Consider the following 23,056-nt stretch of genomic DNA (forward strand, 5'->3'; position numbering starts at 1 on the left):
TTCACACAAACATTCAAAGCAGTGATGAGATACAGGTCTTGAATGACACACACAGGTCACAGGGGTCACAGCACACTCTGAACCTGATTTAGATAGCTGATTCAGGTCTGAGGCGTCACTCACCAACCGTTCTGACATTCTCTTATCAGACAACTTACTCTTCTCCACCTCTCTCCATCTCCAGCCCTCTCCTTCTCTCTCTCCCCCCTCTCCTCCACCAGTCAGTCAATGATTATTTTAAAGGCATGAGCTGTTGAACTCCTGACATACAGTACATACCTTCCAACCACGCTGACCAGACCAGGTGGCTACAGCAGCCTCACCACGGGGCACTAATCCTGGGCTGCTACCGGCTGCTGCGGCCCCCTCACCCCCAGGCCTGGACTGGGCCCCGTCCCTACAGTGCACACCAGGGTGTTGAAGCCTCGGGGACCAGCATAGCTGAACTTGGTCTACCCTGAACTCATACCCACAACAGGTGCCCTTTCAAATCAACACCTCATGATGTTTGACTAGGGCGTTATGGTGATACAGCACATTGTTTTTATTGAACCTTTATTTAACTAGGCAAGTCAGTTAAGAACAAATTCTTATTTACAATGACGGCCTACCCCGGCCAAGCCCTAACCAGGACGACACAGGGCCAATTAAGCGTCGCCCTATGGGACTCTCAATCACGGCCGGTTGTGATTCAGCCTTGAATCGAACCAGGGATTGTAGTGACGCCTCTAGCATTGAGATGCAGTGCCTTAGACCGCTGCGCCACTCGGGCTGTCATTTAACCACATTATTTAAGGCCTCAGATAGAAATGTAATGGTAAAGACACATTACAAACATGACATGCTGCTATAAACTAAAAACAGGTTTTTACTAGGCCTATTGTACATTGTAGGTTTCTCTTTTCTAATAGCCTAATATTAATTTCAGGAGACAAATGAACTTTAATCAAGGATGTTGACACTTTACACTTGGGGGAATTGGCCTATATGGATAGGGCCAAATTTAAATGTTTCACACGACTGCGGGCGACATTGTAAACAGTACAGACTCGAACGAGCGGGGGTCTGACAAGGTGCAACAACCACATTGCAAACACAAAGTAAGTACTAGATATAAAAGGGAAGCAAAGTATAACAACAGACTGGAGCGACATACAACTGGGGCAATATGGGGAGCAGAGTTTATACAACCTTACAATCAGTAGAAAAGTAGGAGGAAGGGAGAGTGGGACTCGGACGTGAGCACTCCACTCCTGTCGCCATCACACTGGCTCTTTCTCTATCTTTCCTTGATTCCTCACATCTTATCTCCTCGCCTCCTTCTCAAAACGCGTTGGAGAGGAAGGTCGGAGGGGAGGGATCTTGAACGTTTTCCTCCGATACGGGGTTGAAGGAGGCAAAGTGATAAGATGAGAAGAATCACAGAAAAACAAATTGAGATGTCTCCATAATGAAATGTCAGTGGAAGACAGATGATGTGCAACATTTTTATGATGCATTAGGAAAACAACCACCCATCAGAATCTCCCTACTCTACGGTATTTTTTAAAATTGTATTTTATTTCACCTTTATTTAACCAGGTAGGCTAGTTGAGAACAAGTTCTCATTTACAACTGCGATCTGGCCAAGAAAATGCATAGCAATCAGACACATACAACATCACAGAGTTACACATGGAATAAACAAACATACAATCAATAACACAGTAGAAAAAGTCCATATACAGCATATGCAGATGAGGTAAGATACGGGAGGTTGTCACGTTCTGACCGTAGTTATTTTGTTATGTCTTTGTTTTAGTATGATCAGGGCGTGAGTTGAGTGGGTTGTCTATGTTCCTTTTTCTATGTTTTGGGATTTCTGTGTTTGGCCTGGTATGGTTCTCAATCAGAGACAACTGTCAATCATTGTCCCTGATTGAGAACCATACTTAGGTAGCCTGGTTTCACTTTTGAGTTGTGGGTGATTGTTTCCTGTGTCTGTACCATACGGGACTGTTTCGATTTTCGTTTGTTCATTCACGTTGTTATTTTGTATTTTTGTAGTGTTCAGTTTTACATATTAAAATGGACACTTACCACGATGCACATTGGTCCGACCTCTCTTACTCCTCGTCAGAAGAAGAGGAGAGTCGTTACAGAGGTAAAGGCAATAAATAGGCCATGGTGGCGAAATATTTACAATATAGCAATTAAACACTGGAATGGTAGAATGTGCAGAGGATGAATGTGCAAGTACAGATACTGGGGTGCAAAGGAGCAAGATAAATAAATAAATAAATAAATACAGTATGGGATGAGGTAGTTGGATGAGCTATTTACAGATGGGCTATGTACAGGTGCAGTGATCTGTGAGCTGCTCTGACAGCTAGTGCTTAAAGCTTGTGAGGAAGATAAGAGTCTCCAGCTTTAGTGATTTTTTGCAGTTCGTTCTAGTCATTGGCAGCAGAGAACTGTAAGGAGAGGCAGCCAAAGGAAGAATTGACCTGCTGGAGCGCTTGCTACGGGTGGGTGCTGCTATGGTGACCAGTGAGCTGAGATAAGGCAGGGCTTTACCTAGCAGAGCATTGTAGATGACCTGGAGCCGGTGGGTTTGGCGACGAGTATGAAGCGAGGGCCAGCCAACGAGAGCATACAGGTTGCAGTAGTGAGTAGTAATGGGGCTTTGGTGACAAAATGGATGACACTGTGATAGACTGCATCCAATTTGTTGAGTAGAGTGTTGGAGGCTATTTTGTAAATTACATCGCCGAAGTCGAAGATCAAATCAAATCAAATGTATTTATATAGCTCTTCGTACATCAGCTGATATCTCAAAGTGCTGTACAGAAACCCAGCCTAAAACCCCAAACAGCAAGCAATGCAGGTGTAGAAGCATGGTGGCTAGGAAAAACTCCCTAGAAAGGCCAAAACCTAGGAATAAACCTAGAGAGGAACCAGGCTATGTGGGGTGGCCAGTCCTCTTCGGTAGTATGGCCAGTTTTATGAGGGCATGTTTGGCAGCATGAGTGAAGGATGCTTTGATGCGAAATAGGAAGCCGATTCTAGATTTAATTTCCTAGCCTCAGTGCAGTGGGCAGCTGGGAGGAGGTGCTCTTATTCTCTTCACTTTACAGTGTCCCAGAACTTTTTTGAGTTTGTGCTACAGGATGCTAATTTCTACTTGAAAACGCTGGCCTTAGCTTTCCTAACTGCCTGTGTACTGTATATTTGTTCCTAACTTTCCTGAAAAGTTGCATATCACGGGGGCTATTTGATGCTAATGCAGAACGCCACAGGATGTTTTTGTGCTGGTCAAGGGCAGTCAGGTCTGGAGAGAACCAAGGGTTAAATCTGTTCCTGGTTCAAATTGTTTTGAATGGGGCATGCTTATTTAAGATGGCGAGGAAGGCATTTTTAAGAATAACCAGGCATCCTCTACTATGGGATGAGGTCAATATCCTTCCAGGATACCCGGGCCAGGTCGATTAGAAAGGCCTGCTAGCTGAAGTGTTTTAGGGAGCGTTTGACAGTGATGAGGGGTGGTCGTTTGACAGCAGACCCATTACGGATGCAGGAAATAAGGCAGTGAACGCTGAGATCTTGGTTGATAACAGCAGAAGTGTATTTGGAGTGCAAGTTGGTTAGGATGATATCTATGAGGGTGCCCATGTTTACGGATTTGGGGTTGAACCTGGTGGGTTCATTGATAATTTGTGTGAGATTGAGGGCATCAAGCTTAGATTGTATGGTGGCCGGGGTGTTAAGCATGTCACAGTTTAGGTCACCTAATGGCACGAGCTCTGAAGATAGATGGGGGGCAATCAATTCACATATGGTGTCCAGGGCACAGCTGGGGGCAGAGGGTGGTCTATAGCGAGTGGCAACGGTGAGAGACTTGTTTCTGGAAAGGTGGATTTTTAAAAGTAGAAGCTTGAATTGTTTGGGTACAGACCTGGATAGTAAGACAGAACTCTGCAGGCTATCTCTGCAGTAGATTGCAACCCCACCCCTTTTGGCAGTTTTATCTTGTTGGAAAATGTTATAGTTAGGGATGGAAATTCAGGGGTTTTGGTGGTCTTCCTAAGCCAGGATTCAGACATGGCTAGGACATCCGGGTTAGCGGAGTGTGTTAAACTAGTGAATAAAACAAACTTAGGGAGGAGGCTTCTAATTTTAACATACATGAAACCAAGGCTTTTACAGTTACAGAAGTCAACAAATGAGAGAGCCTGGGAAGTGGGAGTGGAGCTAGGCACTGCAGGGCCTGGATTAACCTCTACATCACTAGAGGAACAGAGGAGGAGTAGGATAGGGTATGTGTACGGCTAAAGTCTATCAGAACTGGTCGTCTATTATGTTCAGAACAGAGAGTAAAAGGAGCAGGTTTCTGGGCACGATAGCATAGATTCAAGGCATAATGTAAAGACAAAGGTAAGGTAAGATGTGAGTACATTGGAGGTAAACCTAGGCATTGAGCAATGATGAGAGAGATATTGTCTCTAGAGACGTTTAAACCAGGTGATGTCACCGCATATGTGGGAGGTGGAACTAAATGGTGGTTTAAGGCTTATTGAGCATGGCTAGAGGCTCTACAGTGAAATAAGACAGTAATCACTAACCAGGACAGTAATGGACAAGGCATATTGATATTAGGGAGAGGCATGCGTAGCCGGGTGATCAATAGGGGTCCAGTGAGTGGTTGGGCTAGCTGGAGACATGGCGATTCAGACAGTTAGCAGGCCGGGGATAGCAACCTAGCAGAGGGCCTTAGAGGGATGTCTCGACGGAGGAAAGTCTGTTTTATTCTCCGCTTGCGGTGACGTCGATAGACCAGTCGGGATGGATTAGTAGGGTTCCGAGTAGGAGAGGGGTCTAGATCCAATTGGCAGAATAGGTATAGTGGCCCAAGAAATTGGCCAATGGATCTATACAGCTAACAGTCCAATGTGCTCTAGACAGCTAGTGGGCCACGGCAAGCAGCTAGCGGGCCGCGGCTAGCAGATGGGCATTCAGGGGACATCGCGATATACTGGCCAGTTGAGTCTCTCGAGCAGATTACGCCGTAGTCCAGACGTGAAGGATCGGCGGGGTTCCGTCCCCCGTACCGGCAGTAGAAGGGGTCCGGGTATTGTAGCCCAGGAGTGGCTGATGGGCCTCTTTAGCTAGCCAGGAGAAAGGGCCTAGCATGGGCTATCTCCAGGCTAATTTGTGCTTGCTTCAGGACCGACGTTAGCCGGAGTATTAACTCGGATAGCAGCTAGCTAGCTGCGATGATCCAGGTGAAAATGTCCAGAGCTTGCAGTAGGAATCCGGGGATATGGAGAGAAAATAGGTCCGGTATGTTCTGGTTTGAGTCGCGTTGTACAAACTGGCGAGAGCTTTCCAAGCTAAAGGTTACTTCCTTTCCCACACGTTGTGTGTGTGTGTAGGGCGGCTGCCTGGGAAAGGAAGAGAGAGGAGAGAGAGAGACAGCGTGTGTGTGTGTGAGAGAGAGAAAAAAAGAGAAAGAGACAGTGTGTGTGTGTGTGTGTGTGTGTGTGTGTGTGTGTGTGTGTGTGTGTGTGTGTGTGTGTGTGTGTGTGTGTGTGCGAGAGAGAGAGAGAACAATGGAGAGAGAGAGAGAGAGAACAATGGAGAGAGAGAGAGAGAGAACAAGAGAGAGAGAGAGAGAGAACAATAGAGAGAGAGAGAGAGAATAGAGAGAGAGAGAGAGAGAGAGAGAGAGAGAGATAGAGAGAGAATAGAGAGAGAGAGAGAGAGAACAATAGAGAGAGAGAGAGAGAACAATAGAGAGAGAGAGAGAGAGAGAACAAGAGAGAGAGAGAGAGAGAGAGAACAATAGAGAGAGAGAGAGAACAATAGAGAGAGAGAGAGAACGAGAGAGAGAGAACAATAGAGAGAGAGAGAACAATAGAGAGAGAGAGAGAGAACAATAGAGAGAGAGAGCACAATAGAGAGAGAGAGAGAACAATAGAGAGAGAGAGAGAGAACAATAGAGAGAGAGAGAGAGAGAACAATAGAGAGAGAGAGAGAACAATAGAGAGAGAGAGAGAGAGAGAACAATAGAGAGAGAGAGAGAGAACAATAGAGAGAGAGAGAGAGAGAGAACAATGAAGAGAGACAGCGACAGAGAGAGAAAAACACTACGTAAAAAGAAGGATCAGTATGTCAGAAATCAGCTCCATGTAATTGAAGAATCCATAGACTCCAACCACTTCCAAAATGGAGATGTATGGGTAAACCACTTCTCCAGTCTTTTTGTCCCTATAACAGAGAACAAACAGTAAAAACATATACATGATCAAATACCAATCTTATAATCAACTATTAAAGACTACCACAACCCACTGGATTCTCCAATTGAATGAACTACAGGACAAAATACAAACCCTGCAACCCAAAAAGGCCTGTGGTATTGATGGTATCCTCAGTGAAATAATAAAATATACAGCCAACAACTTCAAATTGGCTATAGTTAAACTCTTTAACATAATCCTTAGCTCTGACATCTTCCCCAATACTTGGAACCAGGTAATGATCACCCCAATACACAAAAGTGGAGACAAATTTGACCCCAATAACTACCATGGGATATGCGTCAACAGCCACCTTGGGAAAATCCTCTGCATTATCATTAACAGCAGACTTGTACATTTCCTCAGTGAGAACAATGTACTGAGAAAATGGCAAATTGTCGACAGACCACGTACTCACCCTGCACACCCTAATTGACAAACAAACAAACGAAAAACAAAGGCAAACTCTTCTTATGCTTTGTTTGTTAAAAAAGCCTTTGACTCAATTTGGCTTGAGGGTCTGCTATACAAATTGATAGAAAGGAGTTTTGGGGGAAAAACATACAACATTATAAAATCCATGTACACAAAAAAAGCATGCATTTCTTTCCACAGGGCCATGGGGTGAGACAGGGAGGCAGCTTAAGCCCCAGCCTCTTCAACATATACAGTGCCTTGCGAAAGTATTCGACCCCCTTGAACTTTGCGACCTTATGCCACATTTCAGGCTTCAAACATAAAGATATAAACTGTATTTTTTGTGAAGAATCAACAACAAGTGGGACACAATCATGAAGTGGAACGACATTTATTGGATATTTCAAACTTTTTTAACAAATCAAAAACTGAAAAATTGGGCGTGCAAAATTATTCAGCCCCCTTAAGTTAATACTTTGTAGCGCCACCTTTTGCTGCGATTACAGCTGTAAGTCGCTTGGGGTATGTCTCTATCAGTTTTGCACATCGAGAGACTGAATTTTTTTCCCATTCCTCCTTGCAAAACAGCTCGAGCTCAGTGAGGTTGGATGGAGAGCATTTGTGGACAGCAGTTTTCAGTTCTTTCCACAGATTCTCGATTGGATTCAGGTCTGGACTTTGACTTGGCCATTCTAACACCTGGATATGTTTATTTTTGAACCATTCCATTGTAGATTTTGCTTTATGTTTTGGATCATTGTCTTGTTGGAAGACAAATCTCCGTCCCAGTCTCAGGTCTTTTGCAGACTCCATCAGGTTTTCTTCCAGAATGGTCCTGTATTTGGCTCCATCCATCTTCCCATCAATTTTAACCATCTTCCCTGTCCCTGCTGAAGAAAAGCAGGCCCAAACCATGATGCTGCCACCACCATGTTTGACAGTGGGGATGGTGTGTTCAGCTGTGTTGCTTTTACGCCAAACATAACATTTTGCATTGTTGCCAAAAAGTTCAATTTTGGTTTCATCTGACCAGAGCACCTTCTTCCACATGTTTGGTGTGTCTCCCAGGTGGCTTGTGGCAAACTTTAAACAACACTTTTTATGGATATCTTTAAGAAATGGCTTTCTTCTTGCCACTCTTCCATAAAGGCCAGATTTGTGCAATATACGACTGATTGTTGTCCTATGGACAGAGTCTCCCACCTCAGCTGTAGATCTCTGCAGTTCATCCAGAGTGATCATGGGCCTCTTGGCTGCATCTCTGATCAGTCTTCTCCTTGTATGAGCTGAAAGTTTAGAGGGACGGCCAGGTCTTGGTAGATTTGCAGTGGTCTGATACTCCTTCCATTTCAATATTATCGCTTGCACAGTGCTCCTTGGGATGTTTAAAGCTTGGGAAATCTTTTTGTATACAAATCCGGCTTTAAACTTCTTCACAACAGTATCTCGGACCTGCCTGGTGTGTTCCTTGTTCTTCATGATGCTCTCTGCGCTTTTAACGGACCTCTGAGACTATCACAGTGCAGGTGCATTTATACGGAGACTTGATTACACACAGGTGGATTGTATTTATCATCATTAGTCATTTAGGTCAACATTGGATCATTCAGAGATCCTCACTGAACTTCTGGAGAGAGTTTGCTGCACTGAAAGTAAAGGGGCTGAATAATTTTGCACTCCCAATTTTTCAGTTTTTGATTTGTTAAAAAAGTTTGAAATATCCAATAAATGTCGTTCCACTTCATGATTGTGTCCCACTTGTTGTTGATTCTTCACAAAAAAATACAGTTTTATATCTTTATGTTTGAAGCCTGAAATGTGTCAAAAGGTCGCAAAGTTCAAGGGGGCCGAATACTTTCGCAAGGCACTGTATATCAATGAATTGGCGAGGGCTCTAGTACAGTCTGCAGCACCCGACCTCACTCTACTAGAATCTGAAGTAAAATATCTACTGTTTGCTGATGATCTGGTGCTTCTATCACCAACCAAGGAGGGCCTACAGCAGCACCTAGATATTCTGCACAGATTCTGTCAGACCTGGGCCGGCAGTAAATCTCAGTAAGACAAAAATAATGGTGTTCCAAAAAAGGTCCAGGCGCCAGGAACACAAATACAAATTCTATCTAGACATCGTTGCCTTACAGCACACAAAAACCTATACATACCTCTGCCTAAACATCAGCACCACAGATAACTTCCACAAAGCTGTGAATGATCTGAAAGACCAGGCAAGAAGGGCATTCTATGCCATCAAAACGAACATAAAATTCAACATACCAATTAGGATCTGGCTAAAAATACTTGAAATCGGTTTTGAAACCCATTGCCCTTTATGGTTGTGAGGTCTGGGGTCCGCTCACCAACCAAGAATTCACAAAATGGGACAAATACCAAATTGAGACTCTGCATCCAGAATTCTGCAAAAATATCCTCAGTGTACAATGTAAAACAACAAATAATGCATACCTATACCCGCTAATTATCAAAATCCATAAAAGAGCCGTTAAATTCTACAACCACCTAAAAGGAAGCGATTCACAAACCTGTCATAACAAAGCCATCACCTACAGAGAGATTAACCTGGAGAATAGCCCCCCTACGCAAGCTGGTCCTGGGGCTCTGTTCACAAACACAAACAGACTCCACAGAGCCCCAGGACAGCAACACAATTAGACCCAACCAAATCATGACAAAACAAAAAGATAATTACATGACACATTGGAAAGAATTAACAAAAAAACAGAACAAACTAGAATGCTATTTGGCCCCAAACAGAGAGCTTGGTAGCCTTGCTATTGAGAAAGGCCACCTTAGCCTTAGCACACTGACTACAAAATGAGGTGGAAACTGAGCTGCACTTCCTAACCTACTGCCAAATGCATGACCATATTAGAGACACATATTTCCCTCAGATTACACAGATCCACAAGTGTTTGTGTATAGAACTCCAGGACCAGCTTGCTATTCTCCAGGTTAATTTCTCTGTAGGTGATGGCTTTGTTATGGAAGGTTTGGGAATCACTTCCTTTTAGGTGGTTGTAGAATTGAACGTCTATTTTTCTGGATTTTGATAATTAGCGGGTATCGGCTTAATTCTGCTTACCTCCCCTTGTCTGGTGGAAAGCAGACTGAACCAAGTTTTCCTCTAGGATTTTGCCTGTGCTTAGCTCCATTGTGTTTCTTTTTTATCCTGAAAAACTCCCCAGTCCTTAACGATAACAAGCATACCATAACATAATGCAACTATGCGACTATGTTTGAAAATATGGAGAGTGGCACTCAGTAATTGTAACGTTCGTCGTCTTCCTCTGATGAGGAGTAAGAGAGATCGTAACCAATTTGCAGCGTGGTAAGTATCCATATTGATAATTTATTATCGTAAGAACACTAAACAAAATAACAACGAAGAATGAACGAAACGAAACACCTGTCTGGTGTAGACACAAAATAGAAAACAATCACCCACAAAACACAATACAAAACAGGCTACCTAAATACGGTTCTCAATCAGGGACAACGATTGACAGCTGCCTCTGATTGAGAACCATAACAGGCCAAACACAGAAATAACAAATCATAGAAAAACTAACATAGGCAACCCACCCAACTCACGCCCTGACCATACTAAAACAAAGACAATAAAATACCTAAGGTCAGAAAGTGACAGTACCCCCCCCCCCCAAGGTGCGGACTCCGGCCGCAAAACCTAAACCTATAGGGGAGGGTCTGGGTGGGTGTCTGTCCGCGGTGGCGGCTCTTGCGCGGGACGTGGACCCCACTCCACCATTGTCCTCTTTACCCGCCTCCGTGGCCTCTTTAACGCGGCGACCCTCGCTGCCGACCTCGGACTGGGGACCCAAGCCACGGGTCCCGAATGGACGGGAGATTCCGGCAGCACCGGACGGGCGGGCGGCTCCGGCAGCACCAGACGGCCGGGCGGCTCCGGCAGCTCAGGGCAGACGGGCGGCTCCGGCAGCTCAGGGCAGACGGGCGGCTCCGGCAGCTCAGGGCAGACGGGCGACTCCGGCAGCTCAGGGCAGACGGGCGACTCCGGCAGCTCAGGGCAGACGGGCGACTCCGGCAGCTCAGGGCAGACGGGCGACTCCGGCAGCTCAAATCAAATCAAATGTATTTATATAGTCCTTTGTACATCAGCTGATATCTCAAAGTGCTGTACAGAAACCCAGCCTAAATCCCCAAACAGCAAGCAATGCAGGTGTAGAAGCACGGTGGCTAGGAAAAACTCCCTAGAAAGGCCAAAACCTAGGAAGAAACCTAGAGAAGAACCAGGCTATGTGGGGTGGCCAGTCCTCTTCTGGCTGTGCCGGGTGGAGATTATAACAGAACATGGCCAAAATGTTCATAAATGACCAGCATGGTCGAATAATAATAAGGCAGAACAGTTGAAACTGGAGCAGCACTGGAGCAGCAGCACGGCCAGGTGGACTGGGGACAGCAAGGAGTCATCATGTCAGGTAGTCCTGGGGCATGGTCCTAGGGCTCAGGTCCTCTGTGAGAGAGAAAGAAAGAGAGAAAGGGAGAATTAGAGAAAGCACACTTAAATTCACACAGGACACCGAATAGGACAGGAGAAGTACTCCAGATATAACAAACTGACCCTAGCCCCCCAACACAAACTACTGCAGCATAAATACTGGAGGCTGAGACAGGAGGGGTCAGGAGACACTGTGGCCCCATCCGAGGATTCAGGGCAAACGGGAGACTCCGGCAGCTCAGGGCAGACGGGCGACTCCGGCAGCGCAGGGCAGACGGGCGTCTCCGGCAGCGCAGGGCAGACGGGCGACTCCGGCAGCGCAGGGCAGACGGGAGACTCCGGCAGCGCAGGGCAGACGGGAGACAGCTGCCTCTGATTGAGAACCATACCAGGCCAAACACAGAAATAGCAAATCATAGAAAAATGAACATAGACAACCCACCCAACTCATGCCCTGACCATACTAAAACAAAGACAGTTATTTTGTTAAGGTCAGAACATGACAGTAATGTATTGTATTGGATTTGCCCCAAACATAACACTTTGTATTCAGGACCAAAATGTAATTGCTTTGCCACATTTTTTGCAGTATTACCTTAGCACCTTGTTGCAAACAGGATGCATGTTTTGGAATATTATTATTTTGTACTGTGGCTTCCTTCTTTTCACTCTGTCAGTAAGGTTAGTATTGTGGAGTAACTACAATGTTGTTGATCCATCCTAAATGTTCTCCTATCACAGCCATTAAACTCTCTAACTGTTCACCATTGGCCTCATGACGAAATCCCTGAGCGGTTTCTTTCCTCTCCGGTAACTGAGTTAGGAAGGAGGCCTGTATCTTTGTAGTGACTGGGTGAATTGATACAGGATCCAAAGTGTAATAAAAAATGTCCCCATGCTAAAAGGACCAATAGGTTCACTTTTTTTGTGAGGCATTGGAAAACTTCCCTGGTCTTTGTGGTTCACTGCTTGCCTGGGGGACCTTACAGATCATTGCATGTGTGGGGTACAGAAATGAGGTAGTTATTCAAAAATCCTGAGTTCTTTGAAACATATTATGTGACTTGTTAAGCACATGTTTACTCCTGAACCTTTTTAGGCATGCCATAACAAAGGGGTTGAATACCTATTGACTCAAGACATTTCAGCTTTTCATATGCAATTCATTTGTAAACATTTCTAAAACACAATTTAGCTTTGACATTATTGGGTATTGTGTGTAGGCCAGTGACACAAAATCTCAATGTAATCCATTTTAAATTCAGGCTGTAACACAACAAAATGTTGAAAACAGGGATGTGAATACTTTCTGAAGGCAGTTATTCATCCATGAAACAACACCGTTGTTGTTAAGCCAGAGCCTGGATAATGTCTGCTTCCCAAATGGCACCCTATTCCTTAAATAGTGCACTACTTTTGACTAGAGCCCATAGGGCTACGGTCAAAACGAGTGTACTATATAGGTAACAGGGTGCCATTTAGGAAGCAATCTGGATCATGTTTTTACTCTAGAATCCTACAGCCAGCGAGTTCCAGGGAGTTTATTAAGGAGAGAGTTTTAGATTAGAAAACTAGGTCAAAGTCCTGATCAAATTCCAACCATGTTATGTCTCTGTTGTGCGATGTTGTTGTCTGATTTGTTCAGCAGAGGTTTGAAACAATGCGTGTGCTTGTGGCTTGGTGCTCGAGGCAAGGAGTAAGCCTACCAAGCCAGTTATTGAATAGGACTAGGAGGACGAGGAGGAACACTAGAAGTGCAGCTGAGACTACACTCTGAACACACACACTACGGCTCTGTCATCAAGTGGTTAAGGTGTCTGACTAAGCAGCAGCAGTGGCGGAGCTGACATCAGCACATGCCGACCCAGCACATTCCACATTATTACTACTACAGATGTTTGTTTTCCAGAAGCGATCTGATTGGCTCTGAAATGGGGACGGGACAGCCAATGAGGAGCAGACACTGGGGAGCAGCCAGGGAAGAGATAGTAAATCAATGAAGGATGACCCTCCTTCTGCTAGTTGAATGACTTTCAACTCTGTCATAACTACACTATATATACAAAAGTATGTGGACACCCCTTCAAATGAGTGGATTTGGCTATTTCAGCAACACCGGTTGCTGACATGTGTCTAAAATCAAGCACACATCCATGCAATCTCCATAGACAAACATTGGCAGTAGAATGGCCTTACTGACGAGCTCAGTGACTTTCAACATGGCACCGTCATAGGATCTCACCTTTCGAGAAAGTTAGTTCGTCAAATTTCTGCCCTGCTAGAGCTGCCCCGGTCAACTGTAAGTGCTGTTATTGTGAAGTGGAAACATCTAGGAGCAACAACGGCTCAGCCGTGAAGTGGTAGAACACACAAGCTCACAGAACGTCAGTAAAGTCAGTAAGTAAGAATGGGACTGCCGAGTAGGTTCCAAACAGCCTCTGGAAGCAGCGTCAGCACAAGAACTTTGTCGGGAGTTTCAAGAAATGGGTTTCCATGGCCAAGCAGCAGCACACAAGCCTAAGATCACCATGCGCAAATGCCAAGTATTGGCTGGGGTGGTGTAACGCACACCGCCATTGGACTCCGGAGCAGGGAAAACGTGTTCTCTGGAGTGATAAATCACGCTTCACCATCTGGCAGTCCAACAGACGAATATGGGTTTGGAGAATGCCAGGAGAACGCTACCTGCCCTAATGCATAGTGCCAACTGTAAAGTTTAGTGGAGGAGGAATAATGGTCCGGGGCTATTTTTCATGGTTCGGTCTAGGCCACTTAGTTCCAGTGAAGGGAAATGTTAACACTACAGCATACAATGTAATTCTAGACGATTCTGTGCTTCCAACTTTGTGGCAACAGTTTGGGGAAGGCCTTTTCCTGTTTCAGCATGACAATGCCACCGTGCAAAAAAACGATGTCAATACAGAAATGGTTTGTTGAGATTGGTGTGGAAGAACTTGACTAGAATGCACAGAGCCCTGACCTCAACCCCATCAAACACCTTTGGGAAGAATTGGAACACCGACTGCGAGCCAGGCCTAATCGCCCAACATCAGTGCCTGACTCACTAATGCTCTTGTGGCTGAATGGTAGCAAGTCTCCACAGCAATGTTCCAACATCTAGTGGAAAGCCTTCCCAGAAGAGTGGAGTCTGTTATAGCAGCAAAGGGGGGACCAACTCCATATTAATGTCCATGATTTTTGAATGAGAGTTTCGACTAGCAGGTGTCCAATACTTTTGGTCATGTATTCCTGCAATATGACATTCTAGCTTGTGGACATTTAGTTTCCAAAGTCTCTCTTTCGGTTTGGTATACTTTTTAAGATGCTCTGTTCCTATAATATTTTTGCCTCCCTCTTGGCTACTCTCTCACACTTTCTCACCATCTCTGTCAGCTGCGAAAGATAGGCATACTGTAGGGCTAGACAAACACAAAGACAGTATTACAGACAGACAGACTGCCCTACGATCCCTCCCAGCTGTAGTCAATAGGAATGCAGCCAGCCAGCCCAAAGCAGAGTTATGAGATAGAGGCAGTATAATGGAGTTGGTTGCGTGCGGACCCGAGAGAGTCTGAATTCCCTGCCTTATTCAAACAGCTGACAGACAAGCTATGGCAAACTCAACGATCTTACTCTGCCATTTTATGACCGCAGCAGAACACAAAAATCAACTGTTGCTCCCTTCATCTGAGACCAGTGCACCTCTTCACCCCTTCACAACCAGTCTTGAACTCATTCTCACAGGCCTTTAACATTAAGGAGAGAGGAACAGGCTATGAGTCATTCAAAGGAGGGGTTTTAGGGGTTTCTCTGTAAAATAGCACATGTTGTTTCGCTGGGAGAAAAACTGTAATTTGTTGGATCTTAAAGGGATACTTTTGGATGTTGGCAATGAGACCTTTTATCTACTTCGCCAGTTAGATGAACTCGTGGAGACTATTTTTATGTCCCTGCGTGCAGCTTGAAGGAAGTTGATAACTAGCATTAGCACAATAACTGAAATTCTATGGGTATCTGCTAGAAAGTTCTCCTGAAACACGGTGATCAAATTAAGATCCTGTAGTTGCTTAGGTTGCTGCTCTACCCTTGAAAATGCAGGTTTTCTCCGTTCTTTTATGTCATCAAGTTGGTGTTGTAGCAAGCACAAGTGGTTCCTGGAGACAGTTGGTGTTGTAGCAAGCACAAGTGGTTCCTGGAGACAGTTGGTGTTGTAGCAAGCACAAGTGGTTCCTGGAGACAGTTGGTGTTGTAGCAAGCACAAGTGGTTCCTGGAGACAGTTGGTGTTGTAGCAAGCACAAGTGGTTCCTGGAGACAGTTGGTGTTGTAGCAAGCACAAGTGGTTCCTGGAGACAGTTGGTGTTGTAGCAAGCACAAGTGGTTCCTGGAGACAGTTGGTGTTGTAGCAAGCACAAGTGGTTCCTGGAGACAGTTGGTGTCACCTTCAGCATGTCATAAATGGCTGGTGAATAAACGTTATAAACCTTTTTAACACCAGACAGAATAAAACAAGCCTGTCACATACTGACCGGGAGGTCAAGGAGTTCAATATGATCAACTTTCCTACCATTGTTTTCTCATCTCAGTATTATGTATCACCATAACTCTACTAACTCATAACATACTACTACTAATGACTATAGTGAAGAAGACAATGCTACAGTATGAAGAGGATATTAGACTAGTCTTGACAGCCATGTTATGAAGAATGAGGCCCCCTGCTGGGCTTCAAGAGAATTACAGAAATACCTCTCCTGACGCAGCTTTTGGGCAGATGTGACGATTTGCAGACAGCATTTTCCCAGCTGTGGCGTTTCAGGATCCATGCTACTGTAGGCCTCTAACCCTACCTGATAGTTGTCCTCATTGGGCCAATAACAGGTAGGTAAAGAGAGACGGATGTACAGTACACTGACTGCAAACACAGACGCACAGATTAGGAGGAGGTCATACACAGGACTACATGTACCAGCCAGGTCTTCTGACCTCACTTAGCCTGGCACCAGACATTGGGAAGCCTGTTGTTACATTACAGAGGAGCAGTACTGTTTGGGAAGCCTGTTGTTACATTACAGAGGAACAGTACTGTTTGGGAAGCCTGTTGTTACATTACAGAGGAACAGTACTGTTTGGGAAGCCTGTTGTTACATTACAGAGGAACAGTACTGTTTGGGAAGCCTGTTGTTACATTACAGAGGAGCAGTGCTGTTTGGGAAGCCTGTTGTTACATTACAGAGGAACAGTACTGTTTGGGAAGCCTGTTGTTACATTACAGAGGAACAGTACTGTTTGGGAAGCCTGTTGTTACATTACAGAGGAACAGTACTGTTAGGGAAGCCTGTTGTTACATTACAGAGGAACAGTACTGTTTGGGAAGCCTGTTGTTACATTACAGAGGAACAGTACTGTTTGGGAAGCCTGTTGTTACATTACAGAGGAACAGTACTGTTTGGGAAGCCTGTTGTTACATTACAGAGGAACAGTACTGTTTGGAAAGCCTGTTGTTACAGTACAGAGGAACAGTACTGTTTGGGAAGCCTGTTGTTACATTACAGAGGAACAGTACTGTTTGGGAAGCCTGTTGTTACATTACAGAGGAACAGTACTGTTTGGGAAGCCTGTTGTTACATTACAGAGGAACAGTACTGTTTGGGAAGCCTGTTGTTACATTACAGAGGAACAGTGCTGTTTGGAAAGCCTGTTGTTACATTACAGAGGAACAGTACTGTTTGGGAAGCATGTTGTTACATTACAGAGGAACAATACTGTTTGGGAAGCCTGTTGTTACAGTACAGAGGAACAGTACTGTTTGGAAAGCCTGTTGTTACATTACAGAGGAGCAGTGCTGTTTGGGAAGCCTGTTGTTACATTACAGAGGAACAGTACTGTTTGGGAAGCCTGTTGTTACATTACAGAGGAACAGTACTGTTTGGAAAGCTTGTTGTTACATTACAGAGGAACAGTGCTGTTTGGAAAGCCTGTTGTTACATTACAGAGGAACAGTGCTGTTTGGGAAGCCTGTTGTTACATTACAGAGGAACAGTACTGTTTGGGAAGCCTGTTGTTACATTACAGAGGAACAGTACTGTTTGGGAAGCCTGTTGTTACATTACAGAGGAACAGTACTGTTTGGGAAGCCTGTTGTTACATTACAGAGGAACAGTACTGTTTGGGAAGCCTGTTGTTACATTACAGAGGAACAGTACTGTTTGGAAAGCCTGTTGTTACATTACAGAGGAACAGTACTGTTTGGGAAGCCTGTTGTTACATTACAGAGGAACAGTACTGTTTGGGAAGCCTGTTGTTACATTACAGAGGAACAGTACTGTTTGGAAAGCCTGTTGTTACAGTACAGAGGAACAGTACTGTTTGGAAAGCCTGTTGTTACATTACAGAGGAACAGTACTGTTTGGAAAGCCTGTTGTTACATTACAGAGGAACAGTACTGTTTGGAAAGCCTGTTGTTCCATTACAGAGGAACAGTACTGTTTGGGAAGCCTGTTGTTCCATTACAGAGGAACAGTACTGTTTGGGAAGCCTGTTGTTACATTACAGAGGAACAGTACTGTTTGGGAAGCCTGTTGTTACATTACAGAGGAACAGTACTGTTTGGGAAGCCTGTTGTTACATTACAGAGGAACAGTACTGTTTGGGAAGCCTGTTGTTACATTACAGAGGAACAGTACTGTTTGGGAAGCCTGTTGTTACATTACAGAGGAACAGTACTGTTTGGGAAGCCTGTTGTTACAGTACAGAGGAACAGTACTGTTTGGGAAGCCTGTTGTTACATTACAGAGGAACAGTACTGTTTGGGAAGCCTGTTGTTACAGTACAGAGGAACAGTACTGTTTGGGAAGCCTGTTGTTACATTACAGAGGAACAGTACTGTTTGGGAAGCCTGTTGTTACATTACAGAGGAACAGTACTGTTTGGGAAGCCTGTTGTTACAGTACAGAGGAACAGTACTGTTTGGGAAGCCTGTTGTTACATTACAGAGGAACAGTACTGTTTGGAAAGCCTGTTGTTACAGTACAGAGGAACAGTACTGTTTGGGAAGCCTGTTGTTACATTACAGAGGAACAGTACTGTTTGGGAAGCCTGTTGTTACATTACAGAGGAACAGTACTGTTTGGAAAGCCTGTTGTTACATTACAAACCAAAAGTGCTGTTTGCTCACACGTTCTGACTTCCAGGAGCAACTCAGGTAAAGATCAGTGTTACCTTACAACGCAATGGTTGTGTGTTCAAATCCCACAGTGATCACATAGACACACAAAAAATGTGTCCACTCACTGCACTGTAAGTCGCTTTGGATAAAAGTGTCTGCTAAGGGGTATATAGAACATTTTTATTACTGTCATGTGACTTGCCATCTTTGTTGCCCTTATTGAAAAGTCTCCCGCCAATGTTTCATTACTCAAACTTCTACATTACAAGCTGTGCATCGGTGTACATAGGAGACTCTTTAAAAGAGATATCAAACTTCTACATTACAAGCTGTGCATCGGTGTACATAGGAGACTCATTAAAAGAGATATCAAACTTCTACATTACAAGCTGTGCATCGGTGTACATAGGAGACTCATTAAAAGAGATATCAAACTTCTACATTACAAGCTGTGCATCGGTGTACATAGGAGACTCATTAAAAGAGATATCAAACAGAACAAAAGAGGGCAAATGCCATGGTGTCTGCCTGCCTCTCTCCTGACAGAACAACAATTACAGCTATTGAAGAACAGAGAGAACGGAGATAGTGTGTCTGCGCCAGAGCCCATAGAGAGAAGCTGCTGAACTGTACTGGGCTCTTCTTGTATAATAACTGCTCTTGAGCTTTGGTGAGACTCTATGAATTTTAATCGAGTTATGCTGGGTATTCCATAGCCTCCAGTCCCTCTGGTGAGAGATCTGAAAGAATTTCCAAGCACGGTCTCCCTCTCTCTGACTCTCCCTCTCTGTGCCCCCTCTCTCCACATTGTATTAGATACACTTGGGCATAATTATTGCTAAGCCTCTCTCAGTTCTTTGGCGTAGAGGACAACTTTCTCCTCCCAGCAACAAATTTGCTAGTAAGATACCTCATCACAGCAGTGAACCCTTTACACATAGCTAGCACAATAAGCTATAATATGTTCATATAACTATCCAATTTCTCTAGCTTATGTTCTGTGTGAGACATTGTGGATACATGCAATGGATAAAAACACTAGCTTAGTGGGATACACACACACGCAAACACACACACACACACAATGAGTCACTTGATACTGTCCTTGTCACCCTGCTGTCTCCTTGACCTACATATTTCAGCTGGGGGAAATATTTCATTACACTCATTCAGTCCCAGAGAAAATAGAGTTGAGTTTTGGGCTTTGCACTGAAGGACATATCACAATGCCAGCATCTGCTTGAGGACTGACAGAGAGAGGGGTAGAGAGACCGTGAGGAAGAGAGAGAGAGACAGACAGACAGAGGAAGAGAGCGACAATGCCCCTGAAAGCCAAGCCAGCAGTGATGATTTATAGCTTTTGCTTCATTTGTGCACATGGAGAGAGAGATAATGATGTGTGGAGACTAGTGATTACTAATGCATAAGAATTAATGGAGATGCTATTTAGGGAACTGATACAGCTATACAGATCTATAAAGAAAGGGAGAGAGCAGGCAGGCCAATGGTCTCTAACTGAAAAGCAGTGAGACAAAAACACCCACGGAAATCTTAATTTATGTGGTTCAGAATGATTGCAGGTTAAGATTCAAATGGATAGGTTCACCCAAATTACAAAATTACTCAGGAAGGAAAGCAACATTTTGTTTTATCATTTGGATGAACTATCCCTTTAAGGAAAGTAAAGCTAGAGTTTGACCAAAACAAAATTCAACTAGAACAAACAATGTCGATCTCATGGAAACCAACAGACAGTTCAGAGGTAGTAACTTCCTTCCCACCTCTCCTTATACTTGCTATTTTCACATTAGTAGACTCGTTATTTCCCCTTCCTCAACACCTCGTTTGCCTGCGAGAGCTCTTAATTGGCTATATCAGCACATTTATTCACTACAACTGTACACAATGTTACACATTTCAATTAGCTCAGCATTCTAAGCGAACAAAATACTCTAATGAGTACAAAAATGATCAACTATATTATTCATCATAAAGTGGTGTATTTTCTGCCTAACAACAACTTGTTGCTGTGATATAATAGAGCAAATAGTGAATGTGCACCACGTTTAGGATAACCTTAACACTATCCCATGGCTGTTGGCAAAACCCTAAATAATATTTTCACTACAACACAGGTCTAAGACAAATGCCATAAGGCCTGACTCAGCAGAGGAGAGCAAAGGATGTCCTAGGATGAGAAGGAATGCCTGCAGTGTAGTCAACTGCACATGTTTTAGTCCAGTGCATTTTCAGGACAGAGGCTGTGTTAGTTTGAGTGTCATCCAGGTTGAAGGGAGGGACAGACACAGTCAGACAGTTGGCATGTGCCTGCCAGATCAATGTTAGAGCCAGCCAGACAGCCACTGTGAGTCTTCAGTACAGTAACCCATCTATTCAAATAGAAGGTACTGCATGCATGTCATCTGTCACAGAATGTACAGCACATCAAAACACATATGCTCTCACGGCTGGTTATGACATGATCATCATTAAAACGAGCCATTCAGCATTAGCCTGCTGTGTCATCAGCCAGCCAAAAGGAAGTGAGAGGGAGTGAGGGAGAACGACAAAGAGGGGGGAAGGGAGACAGAGACATCATTACAACACTGTAAATAGACATAATCTGGCGTTTTATCTCTTTATTCTTTTGGAACTTTTGTGTGTGCAATGTTTACTGTTATTGACGGAGCGAGAGACAGAGCAAGACAGAGAGACACAGACAGAGAGACACAGACAGAGAGTCAGACAGAGAGACACAGACCGAGTCAGACAGAGAGACAGAGACCGAGTGTCAGACAGAGAGTCAGACAGAGAGACAGACAGAGAGACACAGACAGAGACACAGACAGAGACAGAGAGACACAGACAGAGAGTCAGACAGAGAGACAGACAGAGAGTCAGACAGAGAGACAGACAGAGTCAGACAGAGCAAGACAGAGAGTCAGACAGAGAGTCAGACAGAGACACAGACAGAGAGTCAGACAGAGTCAGTACATTGTTTCTTTCTCTCAGATAAGTCACCAGAAAAGACAGAGAGTCAGACAGAGAGTCAGACAGAGACACAGACAGAGAGTCAGACAGAGTCAGTACATTGTTTCTTTCTCTCAGATAAGTCACCAGAAAAGACAGAGAGTCAGACAGAGAGTCAGACAGAGAGTCAGACAGAGAGTCAGACAGAGAGTCAGACAGAGTCAGTACATTGTTTCTTTCTCTCAGATAAGTCACCAGAAAAGACAGCAAAGGAATTTGATGACTGACTACTACAGTTTAGAGCATGTGATCTGAGTGTGTGTGACTGAGTGTGTGTGACTGAGTGTGTGTGATCTGAGTGTGTGTGATCTGAGTGTGTGTGACTGAGTGTGTGTGTGACTGAGTGTGTGTGTGACTGAGTGTGTGTGTGACTGAGTGTGTGTGTGACTGAGTGTGTGTGATCTGAGTGTGTGTGATCTGAGTGTGTGTGTGACTGAGTGTGTGTGATCTGAGTGTGTGTGATCTGAGTGTGTGTGACTGAGTGTGTGTGATCTGAGTGTGTGTGTGACTGAGTGTGTGTGTGACTGAGTGTGTGTGTGACTGAGTGTGTGTGTGACTGAGTGTGTGTGATCTGAGTGTGTGTGATCTGAGTGTGTGTGACTGAGTGTGTGTGTGACTGAGTGTGTGTGTGACTGAGTGTGTGTGTGACTGAGTGTGTGTGTGACTGAGTGTGTGTGATCTGAGTGTGTGTGATCTGAGTGTGTGTGTGACTGAGTGTGTGTGTGACTGAGTGTGTGTGTGACTGAGTGTGTGTGTGACTGAGTGTGTGTGTGACTGAGTGTGTGTGTGACTGAGTGTGTGTGATCTGAGTGTGTGTGACTGAGTGTGTGTGTGACTGAGTGTGTGTGACTGAGTGTGTGTGTGACTGAGTGTGTGTGTGACTGAGTGTGTGTGTGACTGAGTGTGTGTGATCTGAGTGTGTGTGACTGAGTGTGTGTGTGACTGAGTGTGTGTGTGACTGAGTGTGTGTGATCTGAGTGTGTGTGATCTGAGTGTTTGTGTGACTGAGTGTGTGTGATCTGAGTGTGTGTGATCTGAGTGTGTGTGATCTGAGTGTGTGTGAGACCTGAGTGTGTGTGTGACTTGAGTGTGTGTGACTGAGTGTACTGTATTTTGAGCATGTCTGTGTCACTGAGTTCAAGTGGAATGGAATCCATGGAAAAACATGGTTGTTTATTGTTGACTAGTGTGTGTATCCTCAGTCGACCCCGCTCTACACTGTTCTAGTCATTCATTCCATCCAACTGGAGTTTATTAGCAGGAATTTCCCAGGACATACTGGCCTACAGGGCACTACTGGAGAATAGGAGAGGGGGGGGGGGGGGGGGGGGGGGAGAGAGGAAGAAAGAGCAGAGGAAATTGATGGTGCTTTTCCACTGAAACTTACCCCCACACTAGGGTGTCGTCAGTGTTTAATGTTAATGTACCTCTAGTGTTATTGTGCTTCCATCAGGAGTGTGACACTGAAGACTTGTGGTGAGCAGAATCAACAGTATGTGCATCATTCAGGACTGTTGCTTTGTCACACAGTGTTAAAGTCCACAATTGGCCATTGTTATGTAAATGAAAAGGACCCAGGGCCTTGCCTTGGCTCCAGGTTAGAGCAGGTCCACCGGAAAACGGATGCAGAGAAACATTGATGCTGGCCTGTGTAGATGAAAATGGAAAAG

The sequence above is a fragment of the Oncorhynchus clarkii genome, chromosome 18 (assembly GCF_045791955.1).
Source record: "Oncorhynchus clarkii lewisi isolate Uvic-CL-2024 chromosome 18, UVic_Ocla_1.0, whole genome shotgun sequence".
Lineage (NCBI taxonomy): Eukaryota > Metazoa > Chordata > Actinopteri > Salmoniformes > Salmonidae > Oncorhynchus > Oncorhynchus clarkii.